This window comes from Cinclus cinclus, chromosome 1 (genome assembly GCF_963662255.1).
Source record: "Cinclus cinclus chromosome 1, bCinCin1.1, whole genome shotgun sequence".
In the NCBI taxonomy this organism is placed as follows: Eukaryota; Metazoa; Chordata; class Aves; order Passeriformes; family Cinclidae; genus Cinclus; species Cinclus cinclus.
In genome coordinates, this window is record NC_085046.1 from 69014377 (window position 1) to 69033470 (window position 19094).

General features: G+C 39.8%; 1 protein-coding gene across 1 annotated transcript in view; it reads right to left on the minus strand.

The window, feature by feature from the left end:
* The window catches only part of EXOC2 (exocyst complex component 2), a 123543-nt gene extending 115313 nt beyond the window's left edge, over positions 1 to 8230 (minus strand). Inside the window, exon 1 of the mRNA XM_062499341.1 lies at positions 8107 to 8230. The gene's annotated coding sequence lies outside the window, so the exon portion shown is untranslated. The remainder of the gene's footprint in view (positions 1 to 8106) is intronic.
* Positions 8231 to 19094: the final 10864 nt, after the last annotated feature.

Consider the following 19094-nt stretch of genomic DNA (forward strand, 5'->3'; position numbering starts at 1 on the left):
AGACTGGGAAGTGAATAAGCTAAACAATGCTGAAATTCCAAGTGATATTAAGAATCTATGCATGTTTATTTAAATAATAAAAGAAGACTTGTCAATTTAAACAAGAAGCACTCACGAATCTTACATTTAGGGGAAAGAAACTCTTCATAACACCACTAAGCTACTTATAATGAAAAGATGAACAAACATAAAAAAGTGGGTAATTTCACTGTCACAGAGAAAAACAAAGCCTCATTTGTCTTGCCCTGTCATATCCGGCGTGTTGATTCAAGCCAATATTAACACTGACAAACATGCTAAGTTGCATGCCAAAAATCAGTTCCAATTTGGGACGACGTGCAAGTTTTGTGACAGAGAGAGCAACCGACAAAAAACCGAAGAGACTCAGAGCATTAAATGACATAATATGATACCCTATGTTTTTTCAAAAGGCTCCTGAATATTCTAATCAGCCACAAAGGGCACGCTAGATATTTTAGTTTTAGGGCGGACGGGGAACGAGCGCAGCAGTCTTGCTTTCACAACAGCCCGTCCTCTTCGCAAACCCCCTTCAGCATCCCAGAGGTCCCGCTTTCCTTAACCCAGCAAGGTACATCTTCACGGCGATGCATCTCGACGGAGCGAAAGCAAAATAATCACGGCACTCAGCGATGCCATTAACATTTCAGAGTCACAAGGGATTAAAAGGCTTGGAGCCGGGGCAGATGCTGGGAGAGCCCTCGGCAGAGGAGTTCACCGCCCGCCGCAGCCCGGGCTGCAGCTGCGAGGGATTGACACCGCTGACGGTGGAACCCGGCTCGGGAGAAACTCCGGGCACAGTTCCGGCATCCGAAATAAATTAAAGTAAACAGTGTTGCTCTCTCTCATCCACCCTGTTAGCAGCCTCTCGGTTGAGCTGGAGACCACACACCCAGACCACACAGCACCAGCTGAACTCACTCGCACGCAACATCTAGAAGCTGTCACTCCGCTGAGGTATGAGCAGGAAAGAGGGGGCCGGAGTGCCAGAGCGGGGTGTGTGTGTGTGTGTTTAGAAAAGCTGCTTGCTCTCTCCTCCTATCATTACAGCTGGTTATGTTTTGTGTGGTTGGCAAGGAGGGAAAGAAGGAAGGGATAAGAAAAAAAGACCTATAAAGCTCACTAAGAAAACATACTGGCCTTGGCCTTTTGTAGTAATGATTTGCACTCCTCCTGCACTAGTTTAGTAGCTGATGAAGGGCTAACAAAGCATCCATTTAACATCAATTAACCTTCTATCTATCACATGTCCAAAAAAAAAAAAATTAACTAGGTTCGTTTAAATCCATTTCCTTGTACATTTTAAATGACAGCATCCTGTCAGTTACAATGTAAAAAAATACCTATATATTGATCTATTTTTACATCAGGAGTTCTGAGATGTTATTTATTTGGAGAGGAGAGAGATATTCCCCGCAGAGAACAATCTACCACACAGATGACATGATGACATCAAAACGCTGAATTTTCTCCAAAAACATTGCATTGTAAAATGAAGTTTTGTTCATTAGCATCATCTATCAAAACAACCTGAAGGAAGTTAATGAGCCAACATATAACACCGAGTTTGTAACTCATCAGCAGCAAGAAGTAAAAATAGCAAAACACTAAAAATAGATTAAAGCCAACAATAGTCTGTAATACAGATGAACAGAGACTTTTAAAATGGGGGGGGGGGGAGTTCTTTGTTTCTTTTAGCTCATAAATAATTTCATCTGCCAATTATGTCACCTGTTCAAACAAAGAAAGCAGAATAAAATGCTTGAAGACTCATACAATTTATCTCAGTGAGTCTACTTTAAAAAAAATATTTCCTTCCCTCCGTTCTGCTTCCATGAACACACATATCTCCCCCATCAAGCTCACCAGCGCACAAATTTAATACATACACATTTGGACAACCAAGAACCACAGCCACATTTTCACCTCAGTTCAAAATCTTTTTACCTAAGTGACAATGACAATCTCCAAGTGCCACTATTAAACAAAACCATCAAAACTACAATAACCCAAATGTCAGTAACAACGTTATACACTTGGATGCATATATTTGTGTTTGTGAAAACCTTGAGAAAAAAATTCAAAAAAATATTTCACCTTGCCAAATACATTTTAAAAAAGGTTAGTTTCAAAGTTCTGTAACTTCCCACTGAAAAAATAATTTATCCCCCCAGTTTATTAATTAGGTCAACATGCTGGTTTATACCAGTTCTTGAATGAACACTTTTGCTGATCTATTTAATGTAACAGCACCTATTCATTACTAAGACTCAAGTCAAACCAATTTAATTTTTCTAAATGTCTATTTTGGTCATACTGGCTTGCTGAGAAAAGGGCAAAAGCGTAGAAGAAAATATAATTAAAGAAAGTTCGAGCACAGATGTTTTTCCCCAAAACTTCTGCTACTTTCCTTATAAACGACATTGCAACTCCCCAGAAATTAATTAATCTACTTGTTAAAAGCTTCTGTATTTACTATGTGACACATCACTATAATCTAGCAACATTGTAAAAAGTCCTAAACATCTATATATAAACATATATATAAAAAGTCAACTCAGCTTTATACAAAACAGTATCACAGATGGCCATAAATCTCCCACTAATTTCTAAATTCTCACAAAGCATATCTTCCTACATCTGCTTCTACCTCCAACATTCCGCAGTGTTTGCTTCATCCAGAAGTCATTATCCTACTCTCCTCCAGCTAAGCAATTCATCCCTCTTTTGTTCTAAAGTTATGATTATTTTTTTGTACATAATTTAATTAATAGGAAAATGGTAAAAAATCTTAATACTGCATTATCCCTTCATCTTATGTTATTCACAGGGAGAAACTGAAAAACAATACTTCAAGCATCAAAATATTTCAAATACACTTATTTGAATGCAAATGCATTCAGAAAGATTCAGAAGTTCAGAAAAATAAACTAAATGAATCCCAAAGGGATAATGTTTTTTTCTAGAGAAAAGAAACAAGACACCACAGATTTTTTTTTCCTAAGCCCTGTTACTACACACAATATTCTTTATAAAAACACCATATAACCACTGTAATTACGCAGTTCACATGGTTGAAGTTTTAACTTGGCTGCTTGTAGGTAGGACTGCAACACTAACACTTACTGTGTGACTATTTTGGCAATTCCTTTTGTTTAAAAAATACTTACAAGATGAGACATACACTTGTGTTACTGACATTCTTGTATTTTTCATGTTCTCTCCCCAACGCCTCCTCTTTCTGGCCTTCGCTCATGGAAGTTCTCGAGCCATATATGCTACAGCATTTTCCTCAATACACATGGTCCAACACACACTCAAATACTTCCCTGTAATACCTGAGTGCACAGGTATTTTTCCAACAAAAGCCTGTCTTTGCCTTACAAGTCTTCATTTCCACTCATCCGCCTGAAACTCTTGTATGGAGTGATCATGCTTATAGAGTAGTGAGGTTGTCTTGTGAGAAACACAATCTCCCCTGCTTTCTCTGCTAAGGAAACTTGAGAACAACTCATCTGCTATATACATAGCTTGCTAATGTTTTGCCAAAAATCTAGTGTCTAGTTTTCCAGCAAGAAGCAAGGTACACTTGTTAAAACCACTCTGAGATTTGAAATGTCACAAGACTCACAGAATTCTTAAACAGAAAATTGAAAGTAATTGCTTTTTAAATGGAAATATTTTATGAGTATCTCAGAAAAAAAAGAAAGTTTAGTTTGCCCTTAACACAAAAGGGACTATTAAAAAAAAAAAACAAAAACAACAAAAAAATCAACTTTACTTAGCCTTAAATCTTTAACTAATGCAGGCTTTTTAATGAACTTCCAAATACGGGGTACATTGCTTTTAGGTTATCAACAGTGTCTAAGGGAAAAAAAAAACAACCATACAATCCCAAGTCTAAATATACCTAAAAATCCTTGATTTGTACTGTAATCTGATCCACAGACACTTTTACACTGCCAGAGAGCCCACTGGTTTCTGCACAATATAGTCTAAGCTCTGCCTTTGCCTCTGCCTAAAACTGAAAATCTGGGAATCTGCAGTTCCGTTAAGGTCAAGGGAAAACCAGACCCATTAAGAACCTGGTGTCTCAGAAACTTTGTTTTCCTTAAAAACAAAGCAAACAAAATTAGAAAGGAAACATGGGCTTTCACACTCATCAACAGGCATAATCTCAGTATTTTCTAATGAAAATGCTGAATATACTTCCTGCAGATTAATAATGCGGTAGTCAAGAAAAGGCTACACAGACCAAATTCTTTTTGGAGAAAAAGCACTAAATACTTCCAAAATAATATAAAAAGTACAATTACAAAGAATTTCTCCAGAGGAGTGAGGCGTATGATCTGGTGTTGTTTAAAATACTAAATACGTATCTTACCTTTCCCTATGCAAAGCCTGTAACATGGGAATTATACAATTAATAACTATAATAACTACATTAATAACTATTTCAGGTATTTCTGTAATTAACTGGTTTCTAGGGAAGTTGCTTCACGGGGGTTTTGAGGGTCTTTTTTACAAAAAAGTGATTTTTTTCTCCCTGCTGCCTTTCCCTTCTCCTTATAACTTTTGACACTGGGAGAATAATCTATATACTTTTGAACTGAAATGCTGATTGAAATTCCTTTAAATAATTTTCAGGGTAAAGCACAAAAATTTTTACCAGCCAGATTTTTGAACTCATACTTCAAGCTGTAAACACAGACCTCTGCTTTCATGTTCAGCAGAAAAGATGAAACATGAATCTGACGTGACTGCACTGTGCATGTGCTGTTTCATCATCCCTCATCCTCCAAGCACCTTTACAAACAAGATTCCCTCCATTACCAAACACCGTATTTCTCCCCTGGGAAAAGTAATTTGAAAGACAATGTTGCACAGCCCAGATTTACAGAATGTAGGTGGTCTAAGACAGAAGGTCAAAGTTAAGCTGAAGAGCTAACATCTGACTTCTGCTAAAAGATACCAATTCAGCTGTTTTCAGATTTTGAACCTTCAGCTGGCTTCAAGTAAAGCAGTAGGTTCCACCCTGTCTGAAAAACTCGCATAGGAAATAAATTCACTGTAACATCTACAGTCTTCTAAGTACTATTCTGCAGTCCATGACTGTGAAATGAAGGACATCTGACTTCTCCTGCAGAACGTTTTCTTTGCCTGTTAGCATAAACAGTGACCCACAGGCATTCAAAATACATGCAGGTAGTGTCTGTATGTGCTTCACAAGCTTTTTTCCTGGTGTACAAAACTCTAATAGCACATTATTTAATGGATATTTTCCATAGTTGTCAGAATCTGTGTTTTAAGAACACCTTTTATATTCGGTCTTCTGTCAACATCCTATCAAGATAAATATTTTTTTTTTCATTCTTGGTTGCTTTTATTTTTTTTTTAAGTGAAGTCAGAAAGCTGAGAAACACAGAATAAACAGAACTAAAGTAACTCAAAACTGATGTTAAATTTCAAGAACAGTGATGAAGACTTACTGAATTTACAGCTAAACATACCACTGCATTGAAAGAAATTGATTAAGTTTGGTTTAACATAACATATCTGAAAGTTTTGATTAATAAAAGAGGTCAGTGGCCTCTGCCTTTCTAGTCAAACTACTTATTTTGCTTTAGTCCAGCTTCTCCAGGAAGAGTAGCATAACAAAGAATGGACTGTATCAGTGGATACAGTTTCTTTCTAGCAGGACCTCAGGAAAACAGTTGGTGAATTAGGTAGGTTTTAATGTCTTTACTATCTGGTTTTGCCTCAAATGCTCTCAACAGCCAGAACAAAACCCTTGCTCACTCTCACAAGAAATCCTACAATTTTAGAAGAAGAAAAATAAAAACAATCTTTAAAAAATTTTTAAAAATTTAAAACAATCTTTAAAAACAATCTTTTTTAATGTTCATGACTTAGACCTTCACTATTTTTTTCTTTTTTAATTCATTTGGAATTTCAGTAACCTAGACTGCTACTTAGCTCTAAAATATGAAGAAGCAATAAGAGCATTAAAAGAAAACCCCAACTATCAAGTCTGTAAAAACATTTTCATTTATTGAATGAAGACCAGAAAAATACAAGACAACTTTATATTTTTTTTTAAAGCCAGGATAAGTTGGATGGATAACAATTTTTAACTAAATTGCTTCATCTCTGACACAATCTAAAATATGTTTTCCATAAAGAAAACTGCCCTTTCCATTACAACTTAAAATAATTTTCACTGAGATAAGTCCAACCCGTATAATGAAAATAACCGCATCTGTTTTAAATGGTGTTTCAGACAACAGAAATTCCAGCTAAGTAAAAACACTGTTGTCCAAGGAGTGGTCATAAACCACAAGACCTGTAAACTAAGCTATCCACACGTAAGAAATCAGCAACAAGACATGCCTCTTGCTCCTTCTTGCTGGGTCAGTACAAGCTGTGATAAGATAAAAATAGGGAAGTAAGAATTGTAGAGCATTTCTTCTTCAGGTGAGCAAAATGTAAAGGAAGAAATGCCGTGAGTTTATTTACAGTCTTTAACTGTTCTGATAACTTTATCATAAGCAAAACCAAGCTATCAAAAGCAAAAACAAAAAAGAAGTTTATAGCAATGAAATGCAGAGAAATCACTAAAGGAGAAAGGAGACGGTTCGATTCTTTTAAGAACAATCAGAAAGCCTGGAAAATTAAAGTAAGATTATGTTTTTAACTACATTTAAAATAATGGATTTTTGGAGTTTAGATTTAATCTGATGTCCTGACAGAACTAAAATGGCTTAATATTTTACTGGCTTTTGATTCACAGCTTTTGAGTCTATGGCTAGAAGCCATTAACCTCAACGAACGAGGAAATTGCAGAAGGAAGACTAGTTTAAAAAACAGTAAAACTGGACAGAATGGGAAACTACCTTTTGGAAAGAAGATCATCCCAAATTTCAGACATCTATGCCTTGCTAAGAGACCACTTCCAGGTTCCTAATTAGGATATTGAAGAGGCAAGGAGGAAAGATGTTTGGTCACCCAGCTCGTGGACACTTCTGGACTGCAAGGCAGTCCAAGTGAGGCAGAAATGCAGAATTGTGTAGGAAGTAAAAAAAATAAAAAACCCAAAGTCTCAGGGAAGTGTAGTATCTACAGACAGACATGAATGAAATCCACCATATCTCAACCAATATGTTAAATCAATTTCTTCCACATTCCTTACCCTGTAATTTTCCTACTGCACTTGCCTAGGTATGCAGTCATTTTGGGGAGCTGTAGCTGAAACTTGATGGCACTAAGTGTGAAGTTATAAGAAAAAAAACAACAACAACAACAAAAAACCCCCCACTCAACAAAAGTCAGTCCTGAAAGTAACCAGCTTTGACTCACATCTCTACCCTGCTTATTTCCTCTATCCCCCACCCAGCACACCTACACTTCACTGAGCCGAACGACTGCATCATTTCACATGGGTCGGACTGGATGATGACAGAAGTCTTTTCCGACCCAATTCTGGGACTCTGGGGCTCCGCACAGCTCTGGCCCAGGCCGTGCAGCCCAGCGGGAGCCGGCGCTCCCCCAGCCCGCTGTCAGACGTGAGACACAGGCAAAGGCCAAGGAGCTGCTGCTGCTCCTGCCGGGCCCGGCCTCGCAGGGACGGCGCCACCAGCGCTGGGAAGGGCTCCCGGGCCCGGGCCCGACCTCTCACGGCAGCGTCACCCAGCAGGACACCGTGTGCGGCCGGGGAAGCCGCAGGTGGCAGGAACCCCCCGCCCGGCCGGCAGTGCCCGTCTCCCGGCAGGGGCTGGGGAGGAGGAAGAGCCGCTGCAGCCGGGAAGTGACCGCGGGGGGGGGGGGGGGGAGACGGCCGGAGCCCAGCGACGCCCCCTGAGCCCCGAGAGCCATCGCCGACAGCGCCGTCCCCACGGGGCCGGGGCGGGGACGCGACGCCCGACCCCGCCCGGGGAGCGGAAGGCGGGGGGAGGCTGAAGGGAGGGGGACGGCCTGCGCCCCGGGGAGGCGGGAGGGGGGGGGGGGGGGGGAAGCGGGGAAGGGCCGGAGCTGTCCCGCAGCGCCCCACGGGGGCCGGGGCGGGGGCCGGGTCCGGGGCCGGTCACTCACCGCCCGCCGCCGCTCGCATCCGGCACCTGCGGCCGCCCCGCTCCCGGCAGCGCCCCGCGCCCGCCGCCCGCAGGCACCGCCAGCCGCCGCCCGAGCACATCGAGGGAGCGCCGAGCCACGGCCCCGGGCCCGAGCCACGCCCCACTGGAGCCACGCCCCCCGCGGGCCACGCCCCTTCCGCGCCGCGCTGGTTCCCCCTCGGCCGGCCCTGAGCGGGGAGGCCGCTGAGCGTGTGGGGAGAGCGCTTGTCGGGACCCCCGTGATGAGGAGCACGGGGGAAAAAACGATACAAGCTTAATTATAACAGTCTTGACTGCGGCAAGGACAACAACGACAGGACCCGAGGGAACGACCTGAAGTTGTGTCGGGGAAGGTTTTGGTTGGATATCAGGAAGATATCCAGAGGGTGGTTGGGCACTGGAACAGCTCCCCAGGGCAGTGGTCACAGCCCCAACTCTGACAGAGTTCAAAAAGCGTTTGGACAGTGCTCTCAGGCACATGGTGTGGCTCTGGGGATGTCCTGTGCGGGGCCAGGAGTTGGACTCGGTGGTACTTGTGGGTCACTTCAACTCAACAGATTCTGTCATTCTGTGAACAGTAGTAATAAATGATAAAACCACTCCCAAGCACTGTCCCTATAGGCAGAAACTCACTCAGGAATAGTACTGGGACTCCCAGCCTGCCGTGCGAGCCAGGCTGCCCATGGAGGTCATGGAGTCTCCCACTCTGGAGACATTCCAAACCCACCTGGACACGTTCCTGTGTCACCTGCTCCAGGTGACCCTGCCTTGGCAGGGGGCTGGACTGGATGATCTCCAGAGCTTCCCTCCAACCCCAACCATTATGTGATCCCGTGAGGGGAGGTGCAGAAGGACGGGTGGTGGACAAAAGCACATGCACAAATAATCAAGCAGTGCTGCCAGCCCCAGGTGACATAAATCCGTCCTCCTTTGTCGATAAACCAGTAAAAATGTTTCTTTCCAATCCTGTTGGCTGCCTGAGGGGATTCTGAACGCAAGTTCTCTTCCTTATGGAAAGAGTTAGGAGATCTTTTTTCACTTTTTGCTGGTATTGTTTGATATTTAGTTGCAAAGTCCAAATGCAGACAAGATCTTACTGGGAAGGAGAGGAAAAGCAGTGAGGAAAAAAAAAAAAAAGGAAAAAAAATGAAGGGAAGAATCCATTCCTCAGTTTTGCGAAAGCAGAACATTAATGGGGAAACAAATTACCTTGCATAAAACCTTAAAACACTATAAAAAGCATTATGGCCAAACCCCACAAATTTCCTAATTTTTTTTTTCTTAGGTTAAAGCTGCTGAGGTGAAAATAGGAGACTGGAATATGTTGTACCATAAGCAATAAGCAATACCTTTCTGACTCTTTCCTCTTCTCTGTAAAACATTATACAGTATCTTTCTGGGGAAAACCAAAAGCAGATGGTACCTATCTTTTCTATAATTACTTCCAAAGTTGTAACTAGTAACTGCACTCTTCTGCTGAGATCCAATGCAGAAAAGGAGCTCCTCAGTTCTCCAAGAAAAGTAAAGTTGGCACCAGATTAAAAAAAAGTGCAACCATTTGCCACCCGTTTCAATTTGATATTTTTCCTCCATGACAGCTTGTTTGAATTTTCTCATTGAACACCTGTCATCAGATGTGCCAAAGAAAACTGCTCTTTGAGAGGTTTGGTGGATTCAGAAGGCCCTGCCGAGCACAATGCATAGCTGGGTCCCAGCCCAGTGCCCTCTGAGGGATGACACCTCTGCCCAAAAAGCCCATTGACTTTTGTGGGACTCCATAAAGGGAACTGTATTATCAGAAGGTTTGGTAATAAACAACCAGTTTAGAGTATAGATTTAGTTCAAATGATAATTTTCAGTGCCAAACTGGAGTTTGATTGCAGATTTGATTGAATATTCACCTCTGTTGTAAGTTAAAAGACCCTGAATAGGTGAATCATTAAGAAGGGGGAACCTGAACTTGCAGAGTCAGCCTCTCCAGTGTTCACCCCCCAAGTGAGGACAAGCTGACAGACCTTTTACTTGTGAAAATGTCACCTAGAATTTAGAGATTTTAAGCTGCTGTTTCTAAAAAGCTGCTCAGCAGTGTTTTTATGCAGATCATGGTCTTTGGGATTTTGTCAGAACTGCACAACCAGGTGAAGTTCTGCAAGAACAGAAGCCTTATAAAAGGCATATGTATTTTCTTCACTGGCATCCACACAGGCAAATCCTCCTATTTCCACAGGCAGCATCTAAGAATCTTATGATCTGTAGGGTCCTGGATAATACTGTCGATACAGAACTTCCTGTGTGGTGCACTTTGTTGAATCTGCTGTGGGTGGTTTCCCCAGCTGATGTTTAGTGACCATCACCTACCCCTTCAGTGACTCCAGAACAAAGCTGGCAGTGACTGAGTGCAGATGTGACCCTCTGGAGAAAAGAAACACCACTCCACATATCTCTTTGGAAAAAAAGAAAGAAAACTAGTGTGGTTAAAATATATATATATATATCTGTCATATATATATAACTTATGATGTATATACCAGAATATATAGTATATATTTGCTGTCATATATAATGCTGCTAATATAAATATATTACTCTATGGAACTCCAGATGCTGTTAAAGAGATTAATCTATGCAGTTAAAACTGAGGAAAGAAGTGACAATTTGTAATGTAATGACCTGGTAAATAGTGTTATACCTCATAGAGGTCACAAGAGTAATTGCTCATTCATGCCTTTTTCTAATCCATTTATGCAGATCTGACAGTGATCTGTAAACATTACATCTCTCTACAAAGTTGGGTAAACAGATTTGAAAGCCAGAGAGATTATTATGGTCATCTTGTCTAACCTGAATATTGAAAGCTGTAGAGTTTCCTTCAGCCATTCCCACACCAAGGTATTTCTGTAGCTGTTTTGAAAAAAAAAAAACAACAAAACTTCCTTTTATTTCAAAGAATAAAATCTGTAATTTATTTATTTTTGAGAAATAGCAAATCAATCATTGCACTTTTGAAGATTTCTCAGTGTTTATGCTAACATGTACCACACTACCTTAATGTGTAAAAAAAAAAACCTGATAGAAATATAAATGTTGTTTGAAAAGGTAAATTCATCTAGCTGCAGCATCTGTCCATTGCAAGCCTGCTTCTTGTTAACAGAAAAATCTTCCTTTTGAAGATGTGTGTGAAATGCAGCAGATTTACTCCTTCACCTTCTCTTGACAAACTGTATGGATTAACTTTGATTCTGCACTGTATAAGTGCCTTTCCAGAACTGTTTTCTGAATGCCTTCAAGCTTACAGCTATTGCCTAAATGTTTTTTGACATGTGGACATCCAAACCAGACCTCCTCCTACTCCTGTTTAAATTTGTGAGGTGAATATTATAACCTGGGAAATCTGAGGAACAGAAAAATGCGAAGAACATAAGGTTGAAAATGACCTTAAGAAGTCACTCTTTCTAGCTCTTTTACTTGCCCCAAGACAGGATCAACTACTCTTTTGTTGTGACATAACTGTTTTTTCAATCTTGTTCTTGGAGGCTTCCCAGTATGGTGCTTTTGCCACCTCCTCAGGCAATCTTTCCCAGTGTTTCTCTACCCTTATCACTAGAGGTCTTTTTTTCTAATGTATGCTCTGAATATATCCCCTGCTGCAATTTCAGTCCATTAGTGAAAGGTCTGTCTTTGCTGGCCTGGAGAACAGACTCTTTGCTTCCTCCCTATAGCAGCCGTTTCCATATTTAAAGGCCCTGTATCTTCTTTGCGTTGTTATTCCAAACATTCCCATTAATATCCTGATATTTAATGTTTTCTGGTCTGGAAATCAAGCTTGAACTCCCCTGCACTCTTCTGCAGACACCCAGTGTCATTCTGGAAACACAATTCTCCAAGCCAAGCATGATTCAGGTAAAAAACTTAAAAACAACCCAGACCCAAAACTCTAATAATTAAGATGTTCCGTGGGGCAGCAGAGCAAAATAATTGGTTTGCCTATATTAGAGGCTGTTTTCCTGTTTCTACCCCATTTGTATGGTATTTTCCTTTTTACAACAGTGTAACAGTGGTGGCTCATGCTTAGCCTGTGATTCACTCTACATTTTTTCCAGGCAACTGTAATCCTGTTTACTTTTCCCCATCCTGTATCTGGGGAACTGATGATGCTATGTCTATTGCACCTACCAAATGCCATCTTTTGTGCTTTTCTTAAAAAAAAACCCTCAAAGCCAGTTTGATAAGTACCTTCTGAATTCTATTTCTGTTCTCTAGCACTCTTTCATCTGATGTCTTCTTCATGTCATCTTTGAATATATCAAGCTTAGTCTCTACTCTGTTCTTTGGATGTTTTATAGGGAGTATCAAATACAGGACAGACCCTTCAGAAACCTCTTTCAATGCATCTCTCCTTTTGATAATGGCCCCATTTTGCTAACTGTTCCTCAGAAATGACCCTGCCTTTTCTGACACTATGGGGTTTTCAATTTGGACCATATTATCTTGGCTTATTCACAAGAAACATTGTCTAAGGCTTTACTAAAATGAAGATATATGACTCTTTAATACTTCTCTCATTTGTATAACACCTATTACCTTATTTTAAAAGGAGGTCTTATTGGTTTAATAGGGTTTGTTCTTGACAAATCCATGGTCATCATTACTTGTCTGTCTTGTAATGCATACAGATGGTTTGCTTCATAATTGCCACAAACTGAACCTATCTGATTTATAACTCACCAGCTCCTCCTATTTTCCTCTGTGTACATAATCTAAAGCATGTTTGAAATTAAGAGGGCTGCTTCCATGACCATATCATGTCTTCTGAACTGGAGACCAGTAACCTGCCAAAGCCATGGCAGTAGAACCAGGAGCAGAGCTAAGAAGCCAAACACATCCTTGCCTGCTCTAACAACTCTATAATCACTGCACAACCTTTCTTCACCTCATTAGTTCCACTTCCCTTTATTTTCTTGAACCGCCAATGGAACATCCCTGTGGCTGTTGGTTTCTAGAAGTTCCCATAGATTTTTATAAAAAATTCATACACATATTTCAATTTCCAAGCATATTTCCTGCATTATATTTTGCTCCCAAAACCAGCTGCTTTCTGATTCCTCCTAAACTGAAAATCATCTGGATCTGTGTTGTCAAACCAGCATCCAGGAACTAATCTACTTAAATCTTATGGCTCTATTTCCTTTTTTTAATACGTAGGTACAGAAATAAATTCTTTGACCTTGGCAGCATTTGGCTGTTATCCGGGAGCTTAAGCCAGAAACTTTCATTGTGAGGTGAAATATGTTTATCTTCACTGAAAGGTGAGAGAAAAAGAAACAACTTACTGATCAGTGTTTTCTCCCAGATGATTTCTGGTATGCTTCAAGAGAAACAACATATAAATTAATGCACACAATATTTTGAGTTTTCTTCCAGAACATGTACAGTCACTTTTTCCACATCAAACAAAAAATATAGTCTTTGCACTTTCAACCATTTCCAACAGTACACAAAATTCTCTCACTCTTTTATTTTCTTGGCTAACACCACCCTAATTCTTCCCTTTCAAGACTTATCCAAGGAATCTGTGCACTACTGACCCAGAGGCATTGTTTCTCTAAACAGCACCAATGAAACAAATTACTAAATTACTTTGTGCAGCTAAAAATACTGAATGCTGTATACCACAGCTCTGTCTAGGGTGTCACTACTAAGTTGCATCAGTTCAAATACTTCTTGAGACCAACCTTTCTATGCTGTGGGTATTGTAAAAAAAAAAAAAATAAAATGGGGAGAAGTTGAAATCCAAACTAACTTAAAATTTTACCCCTTTTCTTTCTCAAATGAAAAGAAAGATATCCTACTTAAAAGGATATTTGGCAGGTTTTGCCCTTCAAATTCCAGGTGATGTTTTATTTTTCTTTTCCACAAGAACAGACTCTGGCACAACTGCTTTAATTTCCATACTTTGGGGATAAGCAGTGAAAAGCTATTCATCAGATATTTTTTCAGACTTCTGAAATCATGCTGAGTAAGCACAGAGATCAGATCTGTTCTGGATTGAACTGTACCCATGGGACCGTTCATTGCTGCCTGAGCACCCCGGGTCCGCTCCACTGGAAGGGAGCGTATCTCTGCTCCAGTAGCAGCCAACACTTCCTAATGTATCCCAGTGAAAATCAACTTGAGTAACAAAAAATGGTTATTTAATTATCAATTCGACTAATTTCGATGGAATCAAGTTGTTTCCCTAACTTGCCCCATTCAGTGTCTCTGCAAAACTGTATTTATTTTAAAGGAAGTGATACAGGATTTCTTGTGTTTCATATTACAAATGAAGATTCCTTCTATTACTAAACACCTTCTTGTTTGCCTTTTTTTTTTTCCTTTCTTCATAATTCTCCCTATCAGTTTCTCTCTCTTCTTCTTTCCTCTTTTGTTTCTCCTAACCAACTGATCTCTAAGTCTCTTAGGGTGAAAAAGAAAAGAAAAATTAAAAATAGGGCTCAGAAGAAAAGGGAATGAGAATGGGGATAATAAGATAAACTATGCAACTTGGCCAAGTATAATTGGCTTCTCAAAACTCAACTTTTTAGATAATTTATATTCAGATTAGTATCACAAGCATGCTGTTAGCAAGAGGTTGCATTTTGCATAAATTAGATGTAATTATTAAGTTCCTTTCAGAGAGAAAAAATATTTTAGTACCTCAGAAAAGCAATTAACATTAAAATGTGTATCTTGGTCTGTGCCTTAAATGTATGATCAAAGGCACTGGATCAGACAGCTTCAACTGACACCCATTAAACACATGACAATATTTGATTTTAATGAACTACAATTCTAGTCTTTAGTGTTTCTTAGTGACATTTATTCTTGGACACAGACATCTAAGGGGTGTTTGGCCTTGACTTCAGATCTTCAGTAATTTCCACAGAAATTTCTGAGAAGAATGTTAGCCAGTGTTTTAAAACACAGAGGCCTAAATTTAGACTGTTAAAACTGTATTTAGCCCTGCAAAGTGCTGAGCTCTTGGGCTGAGATCCAAGAAAGCACTTACAAGTTCCCATTAACTTGGAAACACTTTCAGGTCTATTATTCACTTTACCAAAAGTACTGAACTCAAATACTTAAAATTATGCATGCACATTAAGTAGCCTGTTTGACTTAGCCTTATACAGTCCCCAGTTCAGGTCAGCTCATACCTGAGACCCTGACCTCACTTTGTTCTTTGAGACACACATAGTAAAATATGGTCAATATCTGAATACATTTATAAATAATATTCTGTCCTGTTTCTACATCACTACTATATAACAGCAACAATAATGATGGTAATAATAATAGTGGTAGTAATGTTTTGCACACCCAAATCCTGCTTGTAGGAAATAATAAACCACTTCTGAAAGCTGGATAAAAGTTGCACCACAGTGGTTAAGAATGAGTATTCTGTGTTTCGGAGGGACAGGATGAAACAGGAAATAGGAAACACTATAGCAAAGGCATTAAGAAGAACTATAACACTGAAGACAACAAAATATTGGTATAGATTGTTCAGAGAATCCATCAAACTGTGTTCATTGGAAGCCTTTAAGAAGTGGCTAAAGCACCTCCAGGAACAATTCTATTCCTGGAGCTATAGTCAGTCTTTCCTTAAGAGGCAGGATATTCTAGGCACATTCATAAGGTGCCTTGTAGCTCTGTGCAACTTTTAAATTTCGACATCAGGGTTGTGCTTGCTCTTGCTATGTACTGGCTAGCTTTCTATGCTGGCATGTGAAAACTGGCTAGAATAATTTCCATTCCATTTGTCCATTTCCCAAAGCTATCAGCTGCAGTGAAAGACAACATCAGTTGTGATCTGACAGAAATCCTGGTGTTTTCTCCAAAGGCATTTGCAGAAAAAATACAAAATCAGAATTAGAGGAGTTAGTATTTGTGAATGTGACAACTGCTAGTTGTTGTTAAGCACTGTAGGAGATAGAACCTCTATGTGCAGAACACCCACTTCTAAAAGTGCCCTATATGCTCACCACAAGATTCCTCCTGTTCTGTGCTGTGTCAAATGCCAAGCTGATGGTGTGACTGTATCCTCAACAAGGTAGAGAAGCCCTCATGGAGGAGACACAGGGCTGGAGGAGCACTGTCTTCTTCCATTTCAACACATCTTTCCCAATTGATCACTGCTCTCATTTACAAGGCAAAATTAACCAGCTATAAATAAAGAAGTGAAGTCCTCAATTATTCACTTGCACTGCTCTTCATAGAATCACAGAATGATTAGAGTTGGAAGGGACCTTAAAATATCACCTAGGTTCAACTCTACTGCCAAGGCCAGGGACATGTTCAAGTAGACCAGATTGCACAGAGCCCCATCCAATCTGGCCTTAAACACTTCCAGGGGTGGGGCATCCACAGCTTCCCTGGGCAACTTGTTCCGGTGCCTCACCACTCCCACTGTAAAGAATTTTTTGCTAGTATCTGATCTAAATTTTAATTTGAACACCTTTCCTGTTGTCCTGTCACTACATGCTCATGTAAAGACCATCTCCACATCTTTCCTGTAAGTTCTCTTCAGGTACTGGAAAGCTGAAATTAGGTCGCCCTGAAGCTTTCTTTTTTTCCAGGCAGAACAATCCCAGTTTTCTCAGCCATTCACTTCAGGGAATTTGTAATATCCAGCTGAAATAAAACTCACTCTTAATTGTAATGAGGCACAATATGTGCATGCAAGATACACTTTGATCGATTGCTTCACTCCTTAGCTTGGGGCATTTATTAACTGCCAAAATCAACTTTCTCACTGGGAAATGTATCATGAGGGAGATTGAAAATAGGATTCAGAACAGGCTGGAAAGGTCCTGTTAAAATCTGAACTTCCCCAGTGGGGAGATCTTGACTTTTCAAAGGAAATGGAAATATGGATGAATGCTTGGGCTGACATTTTGATTTGAGATTGCTTCTGTTAAAAAACCAAAACCTCCCAAAACCCCAACAAAAAAAACCAAACAACAGAACCCCAAAATTAAATCCTATGACAAAACACCACAACAAGCCAACCGAACAGAAAACCCCACCTGCTTACTTTGCTACTTCAGTAAATTGCAAGAAATGTTTGGTGATTGAGTAAAAGGTCTCCAAATGTCAGATTTTTAGATCAAACACCAAAATAGCATCCTGAAAAACTCAGAAATAGGACAGACATTTTGTTTTTTTCATTTTTTTTCCTTTCCTATCTCCATTCTGGAACATTTATAAATTCAAACAGTTGGGTAGTTCTAAAGATGTGTCCCTGTAGGTAAAAACAGAGTCCATCTTCAATTCACTCTTCCTCCAAATAATTTCTGAGATACAGATCAGAACCTTAATGGTATATTTATTGTTAAACATTTCCCTATGCCTGAATTCTGGGAACAAAACATAATTCCCAAAAGACTTCAATAGTTGCACTTAGTGTATTAGGAAAAAGTGAACAGAATTGTGCCAACCTTTAATTTTTGCACACACAATAAAAGATCACCACAAAAAAAAATAGGCATGAAGAGAAAAGAACTCTGTAGACTAGAAATTTTGTCAAGGGATCAGTGAATTTCTTTTGATCAAAACTTAAAATTTGCAACAGGTACTCATGCCCAAGCATGTTCATCTCCAAGCATGGAGGTAACAGTGACATACTAACCCTGTCTGCTGTGGAATGACATTCCTACAAAAATTCAGGGAGGCAAAGCACAACTCTAGTGCCAATGGCACATCCAGACATAGTAGGAATTTTCCTAGAGAGAGCAGGGGGGCTGTTTCTCTTTTCCCTCCACACACATTATGTAGCTATTGAACTCTGCAAGACTTGCAAAGAACACACTTTATATTATCTTTTCATTTCCATGGCATCTGTACATTTGAAGTTTCATGCCTCATTGTGCCTGCATGTGATCATCTTGTACATGTATTTAAATTGCTTCTCTTGCCTCTGATCTTGAGACACAAAAGCAACATTGAATTCTTTTTCCATTATATATCTTTACAAAAGAACTACTGTAAAAATTAATCAAAGATATGCTGCTTTTTATTGTTATTTTTTTAATTTTGGGGGTTACTTTTCCTCATATTGCAGTGGTTTTGAAATTGAAACGTTGCACTGCTGAGAAAGTGCCATGAAAATATAACCCACTACATTCCAGGAAAATAAATAAGCAAGGCCACCCAAATTTTCAATTAGTGCTAGTGCAGTATGCAGGAAATGGCTGGAGAACCGTCAAAGGCAGCCTTAGGCTGGGTCGTGGATACGGAACAGTGACAGGAAGGTTTGAAGCAGGAATACAGGCTCAGTGTGAAGATGGCTCTTCTCCAAGGAAAACTGCATGCTAATAGGTTAATACTGATTTCCTGAAACATACAGCCTGGGTATTACATGCTGGAATTTACATTCTAACAAAGGCAATTGCTGAGCCTCAAGACTTTGCTTTTTTGGTGATGAAATAACACCAGAAAGTTCAAACTGCATTATATATTTCATGTTTTAAGCTTATTAAACATTCACAGTACAAACTGTGCACATATTTTTAAGCCACCTGAAATAGCAACAGCCTCACTAGTTTGGGAAACTGGTATGAGAAACATTACATTTCAACAGGTCAAGCTTGTTTGGAGTAATCCCAGCAAAAGATATCGACCAAGGTAGAGTGATGCCACTTTTAGAATAAACCTGCCTGGAATCAAGCAGATACACAGAGTATCAGGAATCAAATATTTTTCCTTTTGCACAGTCTTTGTAGACAAAGTGGTACTTGGAAGGTATCTGAAGACTGAGTTGGACAAAGGACTTCAGAAAATAAAGAGCTGAAAATCACAAATGAAGACACTACCTCTCTTTCTGCAAGTCAGAGGAAGGGCTTCCATCGATGACAGAAGATGCTGTGCCAGACCTTCATCCTGAAAGTGCCCGAGAACATGAACAAAATTAAGAAAGCAAAGAAACTTAATGAG